The sequence below is a fragment of the Cygnus atratus genome, chromosome 13 (genome assembly GCF_013377495.2).
Source record: "Cygnus atratus isolate AKBS03 ecotype Queensland, Australia chromosome 13, CAtr_DNAZoo_HiC_assembly, whole genome shotgun sequence".
Taxonomy (NCBI): Eukaryota; Metazoa; Chordata; class Aves; order Anseriformes; family Anatidae; genus Cygnus; species Cygnus atratus.
This window is the reverse complement of record NC_066374.1, coordinates 7,938,608-7,954,648: the sequence shown is the minus strand read 5'-3', so window position 1 is coordinate 7,954,648 and position 16,041 is coordinate 7,938,608. Positions and strand designations below refer to the sequence as shown.

Below are 16,041 nucleotides of genomic sequence, written 5' to 3'. Positions count from 1 at the left end.
CTCGGTTTCCCTCTAGAAACTTTCTCCCTGAGACCCAAAGAGAGGTGCGAAGCACTTTCTGCTACTGCACCAGATAAGAGAGAGGTACTGTGAAAGTTTCAGAGCAAGGAAGGGCTTGGGGACTCGGTCTGAGAGCTCGGGTAGGAGCAATAAATATCTGTCTTTTTGTTATGAAGAATAGGAGGAAAGAAGTTGAACCTCACCACCGAAGCCAGCCACCTTGTCAGGCAGAGCCAGCACTTTGGCAGCAGAACCCTTAAAGCTGCCCAGCCATGTACACAGGCTCACATTGACTCCTTGTGACGCATCAGAATGCTTCTCCCCCAGCAAAACAGAGGTTTATCGCCAAAACCCTGCAGGGATCTGCTCCAGAGAGCTGTGCTTAGCTGGGGAATGCAGTCCAGGCCCTGGGTTTCTTTGCTCTTCTACCTGCCAAGTGTCCAGTTCTTACAGAGGTGGACTTCTTCAGTGTGGGTGGCTTGGTGTAACCTTTTCCGATGATAGCAATGAGAAATAAGGGGATGGTTGCTAAATGTCAGCCACTTAGTGGTAAATTAATGAGGTGCGTTTCCACTGTGCTGCTGTGGGATCGACCCAAAGTTGTGCACACTCGGTGCCCCCTGCTTTGAGGGAACAGCCGAAAACAGACAGGTGGGAAGAGCTGGTGGCTTGCTGAATTTGCTTTTCCAAATATGTGGCATGTAATGATACAGAATACATCGTTCACTTTAAAGAGTTATCAGTGTGAGGCCCCGAATTCAACAAAAGCCTGAAGCCGGTATGTTGCTTTAGGCGTGCGAGGACCCAAATTGCACACAACACAGAGGGCCTTTCGGGCTTAGGATCCAAGAGCGTGGACATACAACTGAAAGTGAGAGAGTTGCTGCAGCTCCATGAGTTACTGCCGATCAGATGTTTTACTCTGGAGGCAGTGTGGGTGAAGAATACATTCACGGTGTTTTACTGCACCTCAGATGATGGCTGGTAAGTTGTTAAATTGCAGTAACATGATCGCTTTTGATCGTATGTCCATAACCTTTGAGCATTTTTTTTTTTTCTGGCTCCCCGCTGGGTGTGTGGAATTGCCACGTCCCTGCTGGATTCCTGAGGTTTCCTGTGCCCTAGTTTTCCCTGCTTTGCATTTTTGTCTTGCACCTCTGAACCCCTACATCATTGATTAGCCAGGGAAAAAAAGGGAGAAAAAATCCTGCAGTGAATCTCTTTAATTGGCCAAAATCGCCCCTCTTCAACAACTTTCCTACTGCTCTGCTTGGGCTGCATTTTTAGCTGGTTCTTAGTGTCAGAAAGAGAGTTACTGTAATTTGGCAACTATCAGTAATGATCAACGACAGTTAAGACAATGATTACAGGTGATGAGCATCTTACATTTTCAGACGAGTTAGGTAAGTTCATGGTGCCTCCCTCATTTTACAAGTAAGACTTATTACATTAATTACAGACCAGATGACAGTGCTTCAGTTTTACAGTCTGCTGAGCTGCCTAAGAAGGATAGTGGATGTTCAGGAGCAGAACATTTTGCTAGGTTTTGATAATTTACTGCGAATCTCATAGGAGAAAATGGAACTTGAGTGCGGAATTAAAAGCAAATGACAAAAAATGATTTTTGTTGAGTGAAAGAATGACAGAAAATGGAAAACTATTTGAGGTATGAAACCTTAAAATTCTGGGATACTTGCTGTTTGTTTGAAAGTAGCATGTAGATCTGTTATTTGTCTGCAATGGATCTCTTATCTACATTGAAACGTAGTGGAATTTGGGACCCAGCCTGCTGTGTAACAGTTTTAGTTCGCTCTAACGAAGTAGCTTCAGTGACTGCGGTTTTGATTTCCAGCAGTGTGTCTGAGCAGAATTTGAGCTTTTCAGAACCACAGTGCCAACCCTCTCCTAAGGCTGGTGATGAATAGGACTCCTCAAACATAGAGCAATTGTTTCATTAAAAGGCAAGAAGCTAAAGACTCAGAAGACAAGAGAGAACTTCTCCATCTTCAAAAATCAGTAACTGCCTGGTGGAAAATTGCCTTTTTTAGCCTCATTCACAGAAATATGCTGAAAGAAAAATAGCAGCGTTCCCTGGAATGTTGTTTAGTGTTTAAAAGTCATCTCCTTACTCGGTGTGTGTGTGTGTTTGTAAATGTGACTAAAATTTATAAAACGAAGGCATAGTGCTCCCTTCTTTTGAGCGAGAGGTGCAGCTTTGTGCAGAAGAAGAATGTGGATGGTGGCCAGTTGGAGGGAGAACAATAAACCATGAAATTTGATCCTTGTAGCAGGCAGAGCAACATGGGGAAGAGAGCAGCGGCTGTGACGTAGACCCAGAGTGAGCTTTTTGCTGTTGTTTTAATGCGTATTAAAGCAAAGACTCCACGTTGCACGAGCTGGGTTCCTCCCGGTGCCTCCCAGCTGCATGCTTTTTGTACTTAATGTTACATCTCTTCAGTGTAATCAGTCCGCATCCCCCAGCCCATCTTGCCAGGACAACTGGTAAATCTGATAACGTCTAATCTTTTCACATCTGAAGCACTATGTCTTTATTGTTGAGCATTGACAGATATTGATTTAGGCACTGACAGCTTGCATTGTGTGATATTGCAAAGCCTGGTGGTGCTCGCAGTGCTCCCGTGGATATGTGCAGGTTTTCATTTTACTCATGTAGTACTGATGCTTGCTGAGTGAAATTACACTCAAAGGTCTGGGCTCATAAATCCCCGATATAAAGACGGTATTAAATGCCAGAGAGCCAAGGAGTCTCCTAAACTATCGCACGCTGCTTTCTGGGCTTCAGCTCAGGCACTTGGCTTTCTGTGGGCTGCTTCTGGGTGCGTGGAAGGCTGCATCTGCCCAGGCAGGTTGAGTAGTTGGGCATCTCCCTGATTTTCATGTCTAAATGCAGTTTGTACTTGCAGGTCGTCCCTTTTGGCATGTCAGAAATACTGGGCCCAATTCTACCTTCAGCCGTGCTGCTACCACACCACTGCTTTCAGAAGAGCTCTTTTATTTCTGCCAATGTAAGAACAGAAACAGGTTCTTGTGAATGGAAAGGAGGGTTCTGCTGATGCTAGGAAGGGGAGCTGCTGATCTTTGCATTTTACACAGGCTGGAATAAAAGAAACCTTTTGGGGGACCGCTAGTTTTCCAAGCCCGAGTCTGCCCAAGTTAAAGTTTCAGAGCGTTGGGGAGGAGGGCAGCATTGCCCACTGCTCCGTAACGTGCTTAAAAGCAAACACAATTTAAAAGCTTGTTTTGTTGAGGGGCCATGGATAATAAATAGCCATTGTTTGGGTGTGACACGCTGTGCATTTCTGAGCTGCACTTGCTCTGTAGGAACCAAATGTGCTATTCTTAGAGCTCGCCGCATTCCTGCTGACATCCAGATAGCTGTATACTGGGCTGTCACTGAAGGGTATGCTTGTTTCAGCTCCATTGCCAAAAATGATGGAAGAAGAAAAATTATAGCAGAAGAAACAGAGAGAAATAATATCATTTGCAATAAAAATGGCTATATTTTACTATATGTGGACTGCATGAGATAGTGAAGAACATGCTGCAGATCAAAAAGCTCTGAAAAGGACTAGATAGTGTTTCTTTAACTGTGGTAAAAGCAGCAATACAGTATCTGGGTTGGCAGAGTAAATTATAGGCTGAGGAGATACACCAAAACCCCTGAGCTGGATTAAACATACTAGGAGCAATGAAAAAAAAATAAACAAAAAATCTTGTTTCTGAGCATGAGCGCTCTAAATATAGAAACAAAACTGCAGAAGTGCACTGTTATAAAGAGCAAACTGAACCAGAGCTTAGATGTTAAAGGTTAAATAAATATAATGGAATACAAAATACAGCTTTTATTAATATAATACTAATAGAAATGTTAATACTACGGAGTGATTCCTGGCTGTTCTCTGCTATGTAGTTATTTCTGCCCACGAAAAGTCACCACACTGTGAGTGGTAGGTGGGACTGTTCTGATTCAGCAGCATTTTATGTTCATCAGCTCAGATTGGTTAAGAGTTTGGAAAAGCAGAGATCTCAGCCCCCAGCCTCTGAGTACATGCAATCATGTTGTAAATACAGGGAAAAAATCATGCTTTATTTGGGATCTCTAAGATGTCGCAAGAAGTCTTCCTAACACATAAAACAAATTGCAGTATTGTGTATTATTAAGGCTAGAAGTAACAAATTTTATCAGCTTTATCTGTTTTTCCCTCTACCCACCTCCCTGACCCTTCCCTTTTTTCTTTAAGTGTCAAAAAGCCACTCTGAATGAAGTTCTGCGTGGTCTTTCCTTCTCATCATCTCTTTTTTCTCCACTTTTTCCTTTTCTTTTCACTGAAGAAAAGTTTTTAAAATATTACTTTTTTTTTTTCTTTTACTAATGCTGTGGAAAAGAAAAACAGATTTGATTTCAAAGGGCCATGGTAGCACAATACCAGAGCAAAGCCTTTGAGGGAGTGGAGAGCTTTTGAAGGCACAGCAACAAGCCCTTCAGCTAATTAAGTGCCTTTGACTAGGCGAATAAAGGAAGCTGGTGATGAATCTGGATTACAGAGAGCAATAAGGCTGAGCCTGGAGTTTGACCTCTCCGCAGATGTAAAAACATCTTCTTGAATGGTCATTTCTGCATTTATATTTAGCTGTGCAGTTGCAACGGGGTTGGTATTTTTTTTCAAACCTCCTCCCTTCTTTCGAGAGAGCCGCAAAGGAGCTTGGCTGAAACGATTGCACTGCCACCTTCCCCTTCCCTGCCCTCCCCTGCAAGTAAGTAATGTTGGGTGAGTTTGGGAAAGAAAGGAGTAAACTTGTGGAAAGAAACAGGGTGTTGGGCTTGAGCACGCCAACAGTAATCTAGTATTCTCAGAACTGCAGGAGTCAAGATAAAAAAAGAATAAATCAGTTCAGATCTGATCTTCTTACCCTATTGCTCTTTCATGTTTTTTAAATTGCATGTGTCCTCTTATATTAGACTGCAGGTATTGCAAAGCATTTCTCTGGTGTAGTTGAGTCTTTGTAGACACGTCTTAACCTTCGCCGTTCTTTGGTGTGTGTTTTAAGACGTCTACAGGCATTGTTATTTCCAGCAGCTCTGCCTAATGCGCTCATCATTCCTTCCAGTTTAGCTATCTGTCGTGCTGAAAGCAGTTTGGACTTCACGTGGCACATCAGCCTAGGGGGAGTAATCTGCAGAGAAGTTTCTAAATAGACCCAATCCTGAGCACAGTGCTGGGAGCCCCCCACCCCTCGTGGTTCCGAAATGTGCTGGGGCTGTACAGCGCAGCAAAGCTGCAGCACCCTGAGCAGTCCTGTCTTTCCCTTGTTAGCTGATAAGTTTTAATAAAATGGAGGACGTTCTGCCGCTGTTCAGTGCTTAGGATGCAGACACCCCTGTGGGGGCGCTGGGGGCATTTCTCATCGCTCCCTGCAGGAGCAGAGAGCAGCGTGTGTACGGCCTGACCTGGCAGTGTCCGTTTTTTTGGTGGCGAAAGAAAAGAGGAAGTAGTGGTGCTTATGCGCTGTGAACACAGATGGAAACATGACTTATCCTGGAGAAATTTAGGACAAGTCACCAAATTTCAGCCGGACAGGCTGCTTTTAAAGAGCTTTCTGGTTGCTGTATCCCGTGCGTCCCGTCCTCGCGGTGCTGTGCAGTGGTGGGATGAGCAGAGCAGTGTGCCATCGCACACAGTTTCTGCATCAACTCTTAAAAAAAATGCTTTTGTGGTTTTGAGCTTTAAGCAACAGACAGTTGTTTCCTTTTGCTCTGCAGTGGGGGTAGGAGAGAACCTCTTCTCTCGCATGTATAGGGAAAGTGGTGCTACTGTGCTGAAGTGTCTGATTCATCTGATGTGAAACCGTGTTCTGACACCCGGTTGTACCAAAACCACCCTGATCCTGCCAGCCGCGCTGGACATCTTCTCCCTGGTTTTCTAGTTGACTTGGTAGCAGCATTCCCAGGTTGCTTCTGGGCTAAAAATTGGCTGAATCAGGCCCCAGCTACAGATTTTCTTGCTTTCCTTTTTTTTCAAGTAACCCATTTTTCTTTTTTTTATTACCACAGAGAAAAAAAAATCCATATGCAGAAATCTTTAATTTATAAGCAGTTGAGAAAAGAGTTTGAACATGTATTTTTTTTTCAACTGTGCCCTTAGGTGCAAAGAAGTTATAAACATCCTAGAAATCACAGTGTGAAAGGGGAAAGACTCAGGGACCTTCTTGCTGTGACTGATGGCTTCATAATGAATGCACCTCCTTTCTCTGTCCCAGTCTTAAAAATACCCATCCCTGAGCACTGTTCATGTTGTTGAGACCCTCTGCTTGCATCCTCATTTAAAAGTCAGGGCACCCCTAATTCTGACACTGACAAGGTATGCTCATAGCGCGGCCAGCTGATGAGTAGCAATGAGGTTTCCCTGACCTTACTGCACCCCCAACTCTTGCTTCATCTGTGCTGTAAATTCCCATCAATAGCAGAACATCTTAATGCCAAGTTTTGCCACATTTTGGAAGATCTGTTTGTTCACTGGCTAGGTACTCTCTGTCTTACTAAACCATGGCTTGGGGGGCTCACTTTAAGATAAAAGCAGCCTGGCTTTCAGAAAACGTGCTCACCTCCCCCAGACCATGCCCTTCTGACTCTCTCAAATTCGATGCCCAAATCAACAGTTATTTTTAATAATTTCTGCCAGGATATTGTGATTGCGTGGGTTGTGCCCTTGTCTTGTGGGGTTGTTTCCACCCAGTATGGCCGTGCAGCAGCCCAAAATTGCATCTGCCCTTCGCAAGGCAGAAATACTTAGAGAAGCAAAGGCTACTCAAATGATTAGAATAAAAAGCAGGCAGAGAAATGAAACAGTCCTTCAGCTGGCGATAAATCGTGTATGGCTGTTCGGCAGGGTGGGGTGACACGAGCTGCCCACTTTGTCCTTCGGGTCTGTCCCTCTGTCATTTCTGCCTCCCTGCAGTCGAGGCTGCACACGAATAAAAGTACAAACATGTTTTGTTTCAGATGCAATACCTAGAAATAACTTTCCTGGTAAAGTGAACTCAGTCTCTTTTTCTTTTTCTCTGGGCATTTTGGAGAAATTTCAGTGTGTGGGTGGGGGAAAACAAAGCAGTGGCTGTAAACAGGAACTGATATTGTCTCCGCGTCTGAATGGGGAGAGAAACTGAACTGGCTTCGTTGGTTCCCTCGTACATCTGCGAGTCTGGAAACACTGGGATGATTCACAGTTTGCTGATTAATATAGGAGCGAGCAAAATGGTGTGAATTAACGGCCATTACAGATCTGCTCTGTATGGCAAATATCCCCCTGGAACAAATGATGTCTCACGAAGATTGCTTAGAGGAAGAGGTAATGGGTCTTAAATACAAATTAGAAGCAGTCCCATCAAAGCTGTTAACATTAAGGTTTGAAAGCCAAACACTATTACGAGCTGTCTTCAAAAACTCTGGCCATTTAGGAAGCATATCAGTCTGCCGTGTTGGCTTTGCAATATTTCTGTCTCGAGCACTTTGGACTATTTCAAGCAGCCTGCACTAATAATTGATAGAAATTCACGATCAGAACGAAGCAGCTCTTCTTAGGGCTTTGAAGGCTAATCACTCTATTACATGTACATTTTTAGGTTAAATTTTTTATAACATGTCTAACGGCAAAAATTATCATATCAGTATGTAATTCTTAGAAGCTCTGCTGACTGCTAACAAAAAGTAATCCTGTATTACAATTTAACCCTTTGCATATGGAGATGTTAAAAGACCAGGATAGGAAATGCCTTGCTGTAACATGAATAGTGTTCTCTGTATGAGCAACATAATGCTTTAACAGTTTTCATTGCAATAATGAAAATGAGATACCTTAAATCAGAGTCAGACAGATGCAGATTTGAACGCAGGTTATGGACAAGCTGTGCCGAACTATTTTTCCCCCTTACAGAATTGTTAAGGGACCCACACAAGGATGGGGAGCCCTGTAACGGAGACAGAGCAGTACGGATAATATCCCAGACTGCCACCTTACTTCAACGGCTTGATCTTGTAAAGATTCAAGCGCACACACCTAAATTTACACAGCGGGAGGTCATCCCAGGACGGCTGCAGGATTATTTCTGAGAGCAGAGTGAATCATGTATGCACGTCTTTGTATGCTCAAGACCAGAGGTGGAGGAAAAAGATGCAGCAAAGGGCAAACGTAATCATTGGCAATGGCATATTAGTTCTGCCACAAAAAAAGAAAAAAAGAAAAAAGAGAGAGCTGGAAGCTTTGGTGTTCCTACCTTAGTTCACATCTATGTTTGAATGATTTTTGGCTTTCTGTGTTGTTGGTTTTTCTGGGGCTCGTACCAGCATTTTGTAAATGTCCCAAACTTTGAAGAAGTTCATATTTTAATCAGTCCACTGATTGCTTGCAGTTCTCTGGGCTTTGCTTTTTAAGTCACAAGGAGCAGAAGCACAGCTTGCCCCTTGCAGGAGGACAAGTGCCCCCTTCTGTCAGGCACAGCGTAACAAAAGCAAGCAAGGGGAAAAAAAATCTCACCAAAGACCTTTTTCCCCTCTTTTTCTTCGGTGATTGCGGGCTGCTATGTGAATGTGTTTCTTCCCTTTGCAGAAAGATGAGGACATGCTATCCTGGGATACCAGTAGTACACATCCCTGTCATAAACAAATCAATTTCTCCCAGTACTTAAAGACTCAGGGCTTTTGGAAGCTTCTCTTTGCCTAATGAATGTGTTTAATATTTCCTGGGCTCTCTGGCATTATTAAGTATAAACTGTTACTCTACTGGATTGAAGTGCAGTTTACAAGGCACTTGTATTTGGATAGTCTGTTTTCTTTTACCCTTGCTTCAAAGGGCGTGTTTAAGCAATTAATGAATTATGGGTTTTATTATTATCATTTATTTCAGACAGCCCCCTTCTTCTCCTTCCTTTCGGCTCACTTTCTGCAGTGGTACTTCAGTTTTCTGTGCGGAAGCGTGGTGCTTGCAGAGGAGATGCAGAGCAGGGATGAGCTACTTTTTTCTCTTTCCCTCTCCTCCCGAGAGGCATCCTGTGACTTCCTCTATTAGTCCATTAATCGCTGCAGCTCCAAATTCAGGCTGATCAAAGGAGCAGAACGAGGTTGAAAAGTGCAGATTCTGGCAATTGACTTGACTGTTTAGATTCCCCGCTGAGCTCATTTAGAGCTGGAATTAAGCTATTCCTGCTGTATTTTTTCGTCCTTGGCTGGGCGAGAGCGCTGCGCTGAGCGCCGCACCGGGGGAGCGCTGCGGGCACAGCGGCAGCACGAGGGCATCTTCCAGCATCCACCGAGCCGAGCCGCGGCTCCCCGCGCCAGGGGAAGGCTGGGCGACCTCCTGGTAGCTCGATAAGAAAGTCTCTGCTCAGATTTCGGTTGCTGTTCGACTGCAGAAAAAGCGGAGAGCCTGTTAAGTGAAGGTGCCCGGAGTAAATATCGATGATTGTGTGTTTTTTTTTGATGGAAGCGTCAGGTTTCTGTCTCGTACGGCTCTCTTTCCCGGGTTAGTACGTGTGGTGTGAGGGGGAAGGAATGAATTAAAAAATATGTAGGGGGGAATTTTGTAAACAACGAGAAGTTTCTTGTAAAAGTTCTCTTTACGATGCAATGACTCACTTAAGGAATACAGTTGTTTTTAAAGCCTATTTCTACGTGCAGCTAGAAACCTGTGCTGTTTGCTGTCATTAATAGTCTTGTTGGTTCTTGTTTGCTTAAAGCAAAAATGCAGACTGCCCATACCCGTGTTGTTCTCCGCAGATTAACATCTGCTTGTGCAATCCGTACGCATCTCAAATTCCTCTGGATGTAGGTGGGAGTTACGGCTTCTCCAGGAACACGCTGGTGGACTCCTGAGGTCGCTCGCTGCGATCCCGCGGTTCCCAAAAGTGGGCTAATATTTCTCAAACAGAGATGGACTCATTTGATGTGTAGGTTCTTATCTCATTAAAGTGAGTTATTGTCACTGAAATGTGAATGGCATTCTATTATCAGAAAATATTATGCATTTAATGGTTTAAGAGTACTTAAGGTCAGCAAGAACAGAGAAATGCTGATAACATCACCATAGCCTGTGTGATGGTCCTGAAATGTAAGTAAATCTTCCTTTAGCTGAAAAAAAAAAAAAAGAAATTGCTATATGTATTGGTGTTTTCCCATAGTTCCAGACTTTGTCTAAAATCCCCAACATTTATTTATGTTCTATTTTTCATCTGTTAAAAGAAAACCTGACAATTTAATCAGATCTTTTTATTATTAAGAAATAATATTGGCAATGAGGGTGAAATGGACAATCTTAGAGTCCAAAAGCTCAGAGTCTGAGCTTTTTCCTATCTCTCTCTCTATTTTTTTTAAATTAAAAAGGACTGTGACCTTCATCAGAGATCCTGTGTAGGATAAGATTAAAAAGGGACTCCTGGCTTGGTTGTGCTCCTCCATTCGAGGTTGAAGCCATAGGTAGCACCGCTGTGCTTGAGCTTACAGAGGTGCTGTTTGAGTTTCCTCAGATTTCATACTCTATAAAGAATTTTTTAGTATGATGAGCTAAAATCTTGCTCTCTCTGTGATTCTTTTTTTTTCTGCTTATGGTAATGAACAATATTGAGGCTTTTCATAAGATGAAATGCTGCCTAAGTGCATTTAAAATACACATTTTTGCCTATTTCCCTCTTGATTAAACTAGAGGGAGGGTACTTAACTGCTGTCTAGATTACTGCCAACCTTAACCACAAGTAGGTTGAATTGTGCTCTGGTCTCCTAACAGAGCCCATTTGCTTCTTCTGACTGGGCACCAAAAGGTTTTTAGTGCTACACTAACCCCTTCCAGACCAAACAGTTTTGCCAATTTCTGAAGAAATACCCAGACAAGTACCACCTTAGACACGCTGGAAGGAATCCTGCACTGTAGATTATAAACCGAAACAGTTGGCCAGAATAAGGAATTAAAGTAATCCATTAAATTAGGAGCTTGAAAACAAGATGACCTTCTGCATATGCCCTGTGCGAGTTTCTAACCCAGCTGTGGCCTCTGCCCCCCGTCATCGCCGTCCCTGCGTACCTTTGCCGTGCAGAGAGCCCTGCCCAGGCGTCCATCTGGGCAGCTGGAGCACATGCTTGCAAATATCCCAGGCTTTAAATGTGATGTATTTTTAACAGTAGTTCGTGATTGGAATGACAGGAAGGAAACGAGCAGAAAACATCCTATTCTATCTGTGTATAAAATCTTGCTCGTGCAAGATAGAGTTACCGCAATAATGATCGGCCGCTAATTGATTCATTGTGCTGTGAGACAACTGCTGAGCGGAGGAGCCGGCAGGGTCATTTTCGTGCTCAAACTCCACTCCGGTTGTTTGCTGAGGAAGGGCAGGAGAGGGTTATAAAGCTGCCGCTACATTCAGCGCCTGTTTTCTCAGAAGAGAAGAGACACCGCCAGCCAAGATCTCCTTCCTTTGGAAATTGTGGGTGGGAAGGGCCCCTTTGGCTTGTGAGACAAAGTGGGCAGTCAGACAGCCCCTTTCCTGAATCCCAGGCAGGCACCAGACGGCTGAAGGAAGAGAGGCACCAGGCTGAATTAGATTGACGGGCTGCATTGGACAGGACGGCAGAGTCAGCCGTAATTGGTTTGCAGCTGTTCATTTTTTCCCCTTCTCCCTCCCCTGTCCTCCCTCCTTCTATCTGACCCCTGCAGCAACCGCAGCTCCGGCCCTGAGGGAACCTCGCCAAGCTGGGAGAAGTATCAGAGCTTGCTGGGCTCGTCTGTGTCAGCCTTTCTGTCCTTCCCTGCATGCCCACAGCAAACGGGGAGAGAAAGGAAAGTATTAAGGAAAAAGGACTCTGCAGCTTAACGCAGACGTGTTGCTTGCTTCTGGCTCAGTTCCGACGTGTGTTTCTGAACGCCGCCTTCCCCTGCAGCAGCTGGTGGCTGGTGGCTGGGGTATTTCAGTTTTAGGGCAGCCAGTGGGGAGGGGAAGGAAAGAAATCTGGGGGGAGGGACAGCTTCAGCGAAGGCAGGGCAGTGACCTCTCCACAGCCCTGCCCGGGCAGTCAGAAGCCAAAGGCTGGCAGCGAATTAAATGTGGCCTTCAAGTCGCACCTTGGGCCGCATGCAGCGAAGCTGGGAGGAGTTCCCAGCTCCCCAGCGCTGTTTAATTTCTGCGCTGTCCTGACCTTTAAGGTGTCAGGGGGATGAGGCCGCAATTTCTGGGGCCTTTCAGAGGGGCAGCCGGCTGCTATCCTGGCCGCGATTCACCCCGGGCCGTGGCACCTCGCAGGCTTCTTCGCGCGTTTGCTGAGCGGATGAACCCGGCGAGGCGCTGAGCGAGTCCCCCTGCTATGCAGGGCTCCGGGCAGCAGGATTTACGAGACATCTGAGATTTCCTCTTCGGAGCTGTGATATCCGCTTGCGTCCATCTCCCGGACCGGTGGCTGGCAGCGGGTTTGATTTGGTGGTGTCCTCACCTGTAAAAGATCCAGCACCAAAGTGTGCCTGAGCTGGCAAACCCCAGCAAGGCTTTCCTGCACCTCGGGGAGCTTGCAGGGTCTCAGGCGCTCAGACATGCATGTGGTCAGACCGTTCTTGCAGATTTGCATCTGTCTCATAATCCCAAACTGTCTGAAGCTCATGTTTGTGCAGGAAGCAGAGTTTTTTCCTTAATTGCTTTCACTCCCAGATTTAAAACATTAAAAACGCGTCCCCGTGCCTCGGCAGGGAGACGCCCGTCAGCTTCCAGCTCACCTGCTCTGCGGAGCAGGGCTTTGCTTGCCTGCTGCTTAGCCAGCCTTTCTGGGTCTGGTCACCTCCAGCAGCAATGTCAAGCTAACCCAATTTTGCAGCTGGTATCAAGCGCCAGAGGCAAGCTGTGTAGATGTCTCTTTAATTCCTGCACTTGTAGAATTTAGTGTATATTCTTCCTCCAGTTCCACTGACTCACAGAGTCCTTGGGGGCGGAGGCAGGGAGAGAACAAGAAGGCTATAACCCGGCTCTAATTTACTCATCTGGTAAAGCCAGTTGTCAATGAGCCTTTCCCCTCTCTGTCCACAAAGATACTCCCTCTCAGGACTCTGTTTGGCCTCCCAGTTATAATTACGGCATCAGCAGCTTTGCTCTTGACTGTCCTGGCAGGCCAGCTGCCTCTCTGCTGGGCTGGCCCCGCGCGATGCGCTGCGCGCAGCCCCACGCCAGTCAGGAGCACAGCCCCTCGTGGCACGCTGATCTCTTTATGCGAGACACATTTGCTGCTTATGTTTGCGTAGCCTTAATGGTATAAACCAGCAGTTGAGGTGGGGAACGGTGCAGGGTTTTGGCATGTTTCTTTTATGGCACAAAACCCTAATGGGCATCGCCACTCAGAGCCGCGAACAGGATGGAGGGCGCTGTTCTGAACAGGGAGAGCAGCTACCAGATGCTTCGGTGGTCAGCGGGATTTGTGTCTGTACGAAATGGATTTAGAAATAAGGTGCAGTAGCATGTAAGTGACTTTTTTTTTTTTTTTAATCTGTTCAACATGCAGCCTACAATAGCTCTGCCAGCTAGATTTGAATTAAAACCGGCTCCACAGCCTACAAAGGCTCCTGAGCCTCGTCGCTGGGACCGGAAATCCATTGTGGCGTCCTGATTAGTGCTGGTGAAATCGGAAACCTCTCTCCGTGCCGATAAGGATCTCACGAATGAAAATATAACCTGTTAATCCTGAATTTTAACAAGGATGCTTATGCAACTCCCGGCCAAATCCAGGATGTGCCCTATCCGTGTGCCCCTTTGCCAGAGAGGAGTTGCTGATGGGGAAAGAAAGGCGGGATCGTGCCCCTGCGACACCTCCTCCAGAAGCACCCCTGCTTTGTGCCAGGTCTCAGGGGCTGGAGGAAGAGGGGTGCAGGGCTGGGGTGAGAGCAGCCCCACGTTCATGTGCTGGGACCGACCCCTTTGGAGCTGTTGGCTGTTTTACCTCGAGATGGGGCCGCTGGCTCCCGTCCCTCCCTGCACCAGTCACCGCTGCCAAATGAGGGGTGGTCTGGCTGGGGCCATCCGTGCTCTTGCAGTCCCATAATAGCCCCTTTAATTAGGGGTAACAGTAGGTTCTGTTTTGTCCTATGTTAATAACAAGTTCCAGGGTATAAATAACTCTGCAATTAAAACCAAACGCCTGACGATTTACCATTTGACACCTATGCAGTCTGCCGGAGCCTTGGCTGATGAGGAGTTTTGCTCCTGCCCTGAATATTTTATAATTGTTTTACAAAGAGCACACGGGCGCTCCCGTCATTAAGAAATGCCAAGGGGGGTACACGGTGGCACCGGGGAGCAGAGAACAAATAGCAAAGCCTGGGCCGAGGCCACAGAGAGCTCTCATTTCGGAAGCACAGCTGTGGTTTGTTTGACTACTTCTGTAAATTGACCTTTGTTGTTTAAAAAAACAAAACAAAACACCACCACCAGACAAAACCAAGCAGTCAGGATTGCTTTATTGGAGGACCCAGTAACTCCTTCAGAGACGCGGCGGCGGCTGCTGATAAGGCAGTGCACGTGGGGCCGCGTGCTGCCTCCTGGGAGAAACAGCTCCTCTGCTCTGCTGTGGGCAGGGCTGTCTGTCCCTGGCTTTGTGGACTTGGAAGAGCCTGTCTGTAGGTGAAAATAAGCAGAATTAGGCCTGGGAGCTCTGATCATTTTGGCTGAGGGGAAAGGAGCAGAGGGGAGTTGAGGTCTACTTTCAGCAGGGAGGCGAGGAGCGCCTTCCCTCGCTGCCCAGGCTGGCTGTGCTGCATCCAATGTGGAGCCCACCAGTGGAGTTGCATGGATATACAAGTGTGGATTTGCCTAAAAGTGTAAAAACAAAAGCAGAGCTATTTTAAGCCTCTGGAACTGGGGATTATAAATAGCCTGGCTGGTGTTACTCCTGGCTGGGTGTGTCGTTCCTAAAACACCACCGCAACTGTCGCTTCCCTCGGACGCAGCGTGTCGGCTGTTTCTGCGGTGCTGGAGCCTCCTCTGCGTTTCCACGTCCTGTTGATAAGTGCAGGATGATGATAAGGTGCTCGCTGGGCGGCCGTGCCTGTCCTCCTGGCCCTCGCTCCACCATCCAGGGCCTGCGAGTGTGCACGGTTGGAAAGATGGGGGCAGAGCGGTGGGGAGCGCTGCGGGGCGGAGGGGAGCTCTTTGTGCCGTGCACAGGCTGCTGAGCTCCAGCCAAAAGGGAAAAGTGTGGTTCTGCACTGGCTTGGGACTTGGGAGCCATGGGTTTAGCCTTGCCCGTTGTCAGCCATCCTTCTTCCCACTCCTCCCGATGGAGAAAAGGTTCTTGAGAGGGTATCCTCACCCGAACGCGCACCTGGAGATGTGGCGGAGCTGCTCCGTCTGCAGCTAGGTGGGCCTTTACTTCCCATCGCTGGAAGCAGCAGCTGTGGCACTGCAGTGCACTCAGTCCACGAAGCTGAAAGCCGTACAGGTACCTGAAACAGCTGAGTTCTGCCTCGGACAACATGTTCAACCCTGTGCTGGTTTTCCAGCGCGGTGGCTGTGAAGCAGGACCTTTGGCGGTGCTCCTCTGCCTCCCCACCATGAGCAGCGCACGGCTGGGGACAGGCTCTTCTCTGGCAGCTCCTCCAAGCGAATTCTGGCTGACTCCTGCAGCGAGTAATGATATGTTTATTTGCAATACGTGGAGCCAGGAGATGTCTCTAGGTGGCAGGGATCTGGAGACTGGTAAACAAAAGAAGGCGAGGTTGGAACTCAAACTGTAAGAAAGATTGTTTGGGGCTAAAGAAAACAACTGTAAAACCAAATAATGACAGCGTTCAGAAAGGTCTGTTGTGGTGCATCTCATACTGAAACCTGAGTTATCCTTACAGGGCACTCAAAGCATCTTGTACCCAGGAGATGAGGAAAAGGGAGCTCGTTGGCTGCTGCTTCTTTTCAGAATAGGTAGAAATGGGCCGGGAATCTCTCCTGCCGCAGCTGAGTCTTTCCCAGAAAAAGGGAATTTATTGCACGTCCACTCAGTGGAGGGAAGCTTGC

The 16,041-nt window shown here is 46.7% G+C and overlaps 1 protein-coding gene across 2 annotated transcripts in view; it reads left to right on the top strand.

The window, feature by feature from the left end:
* Window positions 1-16,041, top strand: part of MAMLD1 (mastermind like domain containing 1) — a 78,039-nt gene that overhangs the window by 46,791 nt on the left and 15,207 nt on the right. The gene's annotated exons all lie outside the window — the stretch shown is intronic.